The sequence below is a fragment of the Mesoplodon densirostris genome, chromosome 9 (assembly GCF_025265405.1).
Source record: "Mesoplodon densirostris isolate mMesDen1 chromosome 9, mMesDen1 primary haplotype, whole genome shotgun sequence".
Taxonomy (NCBI): Eukaryota; Metazoa; Chordata; class Mammalia; order Artiodactyla; family Ziphiidae; genus Mesoplodon; species Mesoplodon densirostris.
Window position 1 is genome coordinate 111,132,616 of NC_082669.1, and position 7,988 is coordinate 111,140,603.

General features: G+C 49.9%; 1 pseudogene; it reads right to left on the reverse strand.

Moving 5' to 3' along the window:
* Positions 1–496: 496 nt before the first annotated feature.
* LOC132495844 (epithelial cell adhesion molecule-like) lies at positions 497–7,575 on the reverse strand (annotated as a pseudogene).
* Positions 7,576–7,988: the final 413 nt, after the last annotated feature.

The following is a 7,988-nucleotide window of genomic DNA, read 5'->3' on the forward strand; positions in this document are numbered from 1 at the left end:
ATTCTTTTGGATAAACATCCAGAAGTGGAATTGCTAGATCTTGTGGCAGTTTCCTTTTTAATTTCTTTTTTTTTAGGAAACTCATTTTTTAAATGTTTATTTCATAGTTCATAAAAAAGTTTTTATGTATAAAACTCAAAGTAAAGAGAAAGGCAGCTATTTAATCACAAATGGATGAGACAATAGTCATTCAGACTACTGTGGAAGCATCTTTAATGCATACCCTTCAATGTTGGGGGTAAATAATTCAAACTATGCAGTCCAAATTTTAGGTTTGGGTTTTATATCAGATCTGCATATATGTGACACTTGTGGTCACATTTTAAGATTGGTAAAGTCAATTTCAAACAGCTTCTATTTGAGTACAGGTTTAACTATTACAAATATATGATGTTTAACTAGCACAGTAGTGGTCTTCAAAGATCTTCTCTTTGCCCCATGCTCATATGTTTGTAATCTGAGTCTGATTGCTAACTTCCCTTTTTGTAGTTACTCTTCAAATTATAGTGCTATACACGAGTTCCCAATGCATCTCACCCACGTCCTTTATCTCAGCTTTCTCATACTTTGCTGTTCTTTTCTTTCTGGAAACAACCAGCATGATTCCAGCAGTAACTGCTGTTGCCACAACCACAATGACAGAGATAATTCCAGCTTGTAGACCCTGCACTGACAATTCAGGTGGTTTTTCATCAACATAGTAAATTGAAGTTCAATCAGGATCCAGATCCAGTTGTTCCCCATTTACTTTCAGGCCCATCCTTTTGGACTGGAACAAGGATTCATCTTTAACATCTTTTTCAAAATAATAAGCCACATCATCTATGTCCACGTCATTCTGAATTTTCTGAGAATTCTGTACCAGATCAAAAGTGATAACATCATTCTCATACAGAATATCTGTGATATATTTTGGATCCAGTTGATAACGACTTATGATTACCTCCTTGAGTGCAGTGTACAAACTTTGATCCTCATAAGGTTTTTCTCGTTTGTGTTTTAGTTCACCAATGATCCAGTAGGTCCTCACTGGCTCAGAGCAGGATATTTCACTGTCCTTATCAGTTCTTCTCACCCAGCAGTGTCCACACACCAGCACGTGGATGTGCCATTGCACTGCTTGGCTTTAAAGAACCCATTGTCATGCTCCAGATCATAGAGCCCGTCATTATTCTGGATAGCGTCCTCTGGTTTCCCTCCTCTCCCAGGCTTTGAGAGAGTCATTTCTGCCTTCATCACCAAACATTTGGTAGCCAGTTTTGTGCAAATGACAGAATGTTGTGCAGCAACGGATGTACACTGGCACCAACCCCATGGTCAGTTTGTAGTTTTTACACTCACACCTTTCCTGGGCCGTGGCCACCACGGCAAGCAGCAGCCTGAACGCAAGGACCCGGGGCCAAGGGCGCCTTGCCACGCACGCGAGGACAAGGGCGAGAGGGGTGCGAGGCGGGCTGGGGGCTCTCGCGAGGACGCGCGGACAGAGTAGGGCCCCGGGAGGCCATGGCCGGCCCCACTGCACAAGGCCTGGGCCACGCAGGTCCGCATCAGGAGGATGGCGGCAAGGTGCCCTGGGGCCAGGCGGTTGGTGCGGGTGTGAGCTGGCTGCCGGACTGCGCTCTTCCAGCGCGCAGCAGCTCTACCCGACCTCGTTTTTAATTTCTTGAGGAATCTCCATACTGTTTTCCATAGCAGTGGCACCATTTTCCATTCCCACCAACAGTGTCTAAGGGTTTCAATGTCTTCACATCCTTGCCAACACTTGTCTTTTGCTTTTTTTGATAATAGGCATCCAGACAGGTGTGAGGTGCTATCTCATTGTGGTTTTGATTTGCATTTCTCTGATGCCTAGCGACCTTCAGCACTTTTTCATATACCAGTTGGCCTTTTTCATGTCTTCTTTACAGAAATGTCTACTCAAGTCCTTTCCCCTTTTTAAAATCAGGTTATTAGTTTTTTTGCTGTTGAGTTGCAGGGGTTCCTTACACATTTTGGAAATTAACCCCTAACAGATATACGATCTGCAAACATTTTCCCCCATTCAGTGGGCTGCATCTTCACTCTGTGATTGTTTCCTTTGCCCTTGGTGGAGGACAGGCTTCAGCGTTTCCCTGGTTCTCTTTAAAGCATGTGCACCAGCCGCCCCTTCCCGGCCCTTGTCCCGCGCTGCTCGCAGGTGTGGGGAGAAGTGAGAGAGCTGCCTCCCTCCTCATACAAGCTCATGAGTGCCTAATCACTGCCCTCTGCCACTACTTAAATGCTGCAGATGATTTCACTTCTGGGAACGCACACGCCCAGGTGGCAGGCAGCACCTTTTTTTAGAACTGACATTCTCACATGTCTTCTCAAGTGAACTGCCATTACTGCTAAATGTTTAAAGAGGTAACTGTTAAGTCAGCACCGGACTCATGCACACAGATGAGCTTTAGCATGGCACGTCTGTACTGGGAACCATGAGGAAATCCCAGCAGGGACTGACTGTCCTACTGGTGGCATTGTCTCATCTGTGTCGTGCATCTTCTGAATGGAGTGACTATAATTTATTGTCCAAACCAGTATGCTCTTAAGACAAAGGAGAGTAAGAATTATGCTAGGACAGCACTGAAAACGAGGGCTGTGAAGCCTTGGACTTCAGAGTGAACTCCAGTATGTCCTACACTATTCTACACTATTCTACACTATTACACTAAAGAAATTAATCTTTTTTGGGAGAGTGAAAACCAAACACTATCAGCAACGGCTCCCTGTGCTCCCCAACAAAGGTGTGCTGGGTGGGGCTCTGCTGGGTCCCAGGTTGGGTGCCAGTGGCAGTGGAGGGGCAATGCTCTGCTGGTGACCTTTGTGACCTTTGTGTAGGGCAACCATGAGAATGCAGCCCTGTCAGGGAGAAGCACATCAAGTTGTCAGGCAGTGGACGCAGGGGATGCCTGGCTTAGAGGCTTGAGGGACCCCCAAAGCCTGGGCTCTGGGTCCATGGAGGCTGCAATGCCCAGGCCTGGATCAGGGCCCAGTGTCTGCTCTAGTGAAGTTCCTTCTGCTGGGGCAGTGAGAAAAGCCCCCGATGGGGGGGTTCCCACATGACTGGAACAAACTCTTGGGGCCACTGTCAGAGAATTCTCTTCATTTCAGAACAAGTTGACAGTTAGAAATGCAAGAGACAAGGTGAAAGGGGCAAAGAGAAAGCAAGGTGAAAGGGCTGGGGAAGCATTCCAGAGCTGGTCAGGACTCAGCCCGGTGTCCTGTTGCTGCTTTAGGCAAAGAACAGTGGGACCACGGGAGTTCCCTGGCGGTCCAGTGGTTAGGACTCTGCACTTTCACTGCTGTGGCCCGGGTTCAATCACTGGTCAGGGAACTAAGATCCCGCAAGCCACACGGTACAGCCAGAAAAAAAATAAAATAAAACAGTGGGACCGGGCACATCAGGCAGGAAGACGCTTATGGGAGGGACCTGGAGTGGCTGCAGAACTGAGGGCAACTCTGGAGAACCAGGTGAGGAGGGGGAAAGCCCCGGGGCTCTGGCATGGACCGAAGCTTGTCTCAGGCCCTGATGCCACCAAGTACACGTCAGCTCCAACTGTGTTTTGGTCACTCTGTTTTCACTGGGCTCGAGCTGCAAACCACAGGATAAGCATCCTGCTGGCCTACTTGGGCCACATGCCCACCCGTGGCTGCTGGCTAAAAGGATTTTGACAGTAGCCCTGCCTGTTCGCACCCAAGGAGAGAACGAGACATTACCCCAAAGGAACACCTGGTGCTCATTCTAATGGGAGCGGAAGGCAAAAGCAAAAGCAAAAAAAGTCCCATCCCGGCCTACCGGCATTTCTTTCTTCAGGAGCTCCGCATCAGATGGGCGGTAGGAAGCTGGCAGAGGGAGGGATCCGGCCGACCTCGAGCAAGTGCGGGGAAGCTGCAGAGGACAGAGACCCGGCTAAGCCCTAGGGAAGGCTGAGCAGGTGGAGGAACGGGTTGATCATGGGGAGAGGTGGAGGGAGGGCCTCGAATCCCTCCCGGGCTCCCGGGGGGGGGCAGCGCTGGCAGCTGTCACTCCCGATCCGGATTCCCCTCCCACCCTGGCCTCTCCTTCCCGCTCTCCGTCCTCCTCCTTCCCCGCACACAACTCTCCTCCTGCGCCTTTTCCTCCTCACACCACACGACGTGCAGGGGGTGGTGGGCACTCTCTTGGCAGAGACACCGTGTCCGCGTCCACGCCGGGTCCCGCAGGGCTCGGACCTGCCCACGGCCTGCAACACCCCGGTCTGGCCGCCCACCGCACACGAGTACGTGAGCGTCCCCACCACACAGCCCCCGCTCCCGCGCCTCCTTTCCCAACCCCGGCGCGTCCCCGGGGCCTAGCGCTGACTCACCACACAGCCTCCCGCCCCGTCTCTCTGTACTCGCGGCTCCGTCCACGCGTGGCGGACCTGACCCTCGCCGGACTGTCCCCACGCCGCGTGCGGCCCTTTGACGTGACCGGCCCGTCCGCCCCACGCGCAGTGAGCCCCGCGCTGAGGCCGAGGTCCCCCGAGAACAGACCTCAAACCTGCCCGGGGAAGGCGAGGGGCCGGGGTGTCTACGGGAGGGAAGCAGGGCGGCAGGAGGCTGGGGAGGTGCCGAAGGGTGACTGGAAACGAGGAAGCTGACAGAATCGTCGCCCTCCGCGAGTGCCCAGGTGCTGCGTACGCCTCGCAGGCCGCGGTTAGAAATGGCGGCGCCACGCCGCCCCAGGGGAAGTTCCAGCACTGACGTCAGGGGCGGGGCCGCGCAGGCCCAGTGGGCGGGTCGGGGGCGGGGTCTCAAAGAGGCTTAACCAGGCCTCAGCTGAGTCCAGGGTCCTGGAAGACGGCTGGGGCCAACATCCACCTGTTTAGGCTGCTTAAGGCTTGGAGGACATGCACGTTTTTGTAAAAACAATTAAAGCGAGCTTGATGGGTGGAAGCAGGTTACAGCTCAGTAACTTTTAAGCAAGTTACAGTTTCCCGGGGTAAGTGGTCTGCCCTCGGTTTCCAGGGTGAAGCTCCAGACGTACAGAGCTCCGGGTGGCTCCTCCCAAAGCGCCGTCTCCGTTCTCTTCACAGCCCTCCTGCTTGTTCCTGCAATACCCATTACTGTGTTTGTAAGTCTTAGTTCTCCTTGAGAGCTCAGCCCAGGCGTAATCCCCTCCAGGTGGGTTTCTGGCTCCCACACGCCTGCCCACGCGCACGCTCACACGTTCACACACGTGCATGTGCTGTCACACACGTGCACAGGCTCACACCTTGTACAGAGCTGTGCCCTAATGTTATCATTGCTCTTTATTCACCTGGGTCCCCACCTGGAGGCATAGCAGTGTTTCATTCATCTTCATGCTCAGTGCCTAGCACAGCACCTGACATAAAAGGCTCAACCAATGTTAATTAAAAGAACCCCAACTGCACAATGGCTGGGTAAGAGGCCACCTCAGAAGCATGCCCTCTCTCGGGGTCTGATGTCCCAGGAAATGACGGCATAAACTGAAAGATAACTGGAAACAGGAAAAAGGCTTTGCCCATGTAGTGTTCATTCTTGTATGAAGTCCTGTCTCAGCTAAGGCAATAAGGCCCTAGGTGCCCCCGCAAGCAGCCGGGGGCTGGGCGCCGGGAGCTGAGGGAAGGCTTCAGTGCGGGGACCGAGAACCTCCCGCCCCCTCCTCGGCCTTGCCGAAAGCTCTTATGTTGTTGCCATTCAGCTCCTGTATTTGGTTAGTTCTGTTATGATTCAATTATTGCAGGAGGAAAGGGCACACACGGCCAGGCAGAGGACAGGAGCACGCAGTGTCCACTGAGGAGCACACGTCACCTTAAACTCTCCAGTAATGAGAGGCAGCGGCAATGCCGTGCTGGCCGCACGGACAGCCGGGTGTGGAAGACTGAACACCTACAACTGTTGTCAAAAGATGGAGAAAAAAAGGAAGAAAAGAAGAAGACAGCCAAGAGTGGCTGCTGTGGGCTGAGACACTGCAGGAACACCTGACGCCCTGGGCTTTGCAGGATTTCCCCCATTCTGTCTGCTGGGACTGCCCTGGGCTACAGAGCAATGGTGCTCCCCAGACTCCTGCATTTAAGTTCACTGAAGAGCTTAGAAATAAGGCTGAAACTGTTATTTTAAAGGGTTTACATTTTAGTAACCAGCCTTAAGCACTATTTTCCATGAAATATCTTGGGTCTCACACAAAAATAGATATTAAGGGATGAAACTGCCATACTGATCCACCCTGCCAGCAAGTGACAGAATGGAGACCCTGGATCCCCTGATGCATTATCCACTGTATGGACTCCTCCAAGAAAGCACCAGACCCCAATAATTTCATGGATAAATTATGTCGAACCTTTGAAGAATAGACAACTCTCGCCTTTCAGATTGTTCCAGATAATAGCGATGGGTAATATCGTAATTCATTTTTCGAAGCCTAATATTACTGCCAAACATGACTGAGATTTTTTTTAAAGAAACACTATTGATTAATCTCACCTGTAATGAGGATACAGAAGTACTGAACAGAATATCAGGAAATGGAATCTGGTTACATTAAAAGAATAACCACCATGATAAAGTGGGATTTATTCTAAGAGAAGGATTGTTTCATATTAAGAAATATCTTAGGATAATTTCTCAAATTAATAGGTTAGACTTACTGCATACATTTCATTTCACTTAGGTGTAGACATAGTACACAATAAAATTCATATTTTGCTTTTTAATGCATGATTATATACCAAATACATTTCTGCCATCATTGTAATTATCACTTTGAATTGTTGTTTCCTTGGTCTAGAGTTCCAGAAGGCTTACTATGTCAAATTACTTGGATATGTTATATTATATAATAAACTATCTCCTCCCAGTTATATTAGTATATATACTAATTCATAAGAGCGCCAATTTCACCGTAATCTCACCAACTTTTAGTAGTATAATGTTTTATACAATCTAACAAGTATAAAACTATTTTATAATTATAGTTTCCTGTATTTTACACAATATGACTTACTGACACAATCTGAATTACTAGACGTTTGGATCATTTTTCTTGTGTGAATTCACAGTCTAAGATAACCCAGCGTCCCCTTCCTTTTACCTTACCTCACTTTAGTCCCTCCAACCAGGACATCCGGACAAGTTTCCTCCTTGATTTCTGGTGGAAAGCCTGGCTTGGAACCAATGAACTGCCGTCTCACAGCACCAGCTCTTTGCCTCATCTGTGACAGAGACTGTTCTCATCTTCAGCTCATTTTGGAAACCTCTTGCCTTCCTGGGGCTCTTTCATGGGGTTCACGTATGTAACCTGTTCCTCACTCCCACCCCTCGGGGTTCCCAGAATCACAGAATCTTAGAGCTATGCTGTCCAGACCCCTCCCAGAGCAGCCGCCCAGCCACTGTAGCCATGACCTGACCTCCTGGGCTACTGACACCAGTGTGGACCTCTCTGTGTGACATATCACAAGGCATCTGTCGCCACAACGCTGAGGCAGGGACCTCACACCTCAGCAGAGGCAGGTGGATGCCCTGTTCCCACAGATGCACCACAGGGAAGCTGCAGACCAAGTGAACCAGCGCCATGTCTATTCACAGGTGACCCACAGGTCCCAGCCCATCACACCACTCAAGAGACTTTGCTTTCCAAATATAGAATAAAGACACTTTGTGGTCTTTGAGTTTTGTTGTTGTTGGGTTTTTTTTTTTTAGATTTTTCTTTTTTGATGTGGACCATTTTTAAAGTCTTTGTTGAATTTATTACAGTGTCTCTTCTGTTTTATGTTTTGGTTTTTTGGCCCCAAGGCATGTGGGATCTTAGCTCCCCTACCAGGGATCGAACCCACACCCCCTGCATTGGAAGGTGAAGTCTTAACCCCTGGACCGCCAGGGAAGTCCCGGTCCTTGGGTTCTGAGTGACCTTCCCTGCTTTGGGCCCTGGAACCTCATCCTCAGAAGCCCACCAGACTCTGCTGGATCTGGTTCAGAAGAGCTTGGCA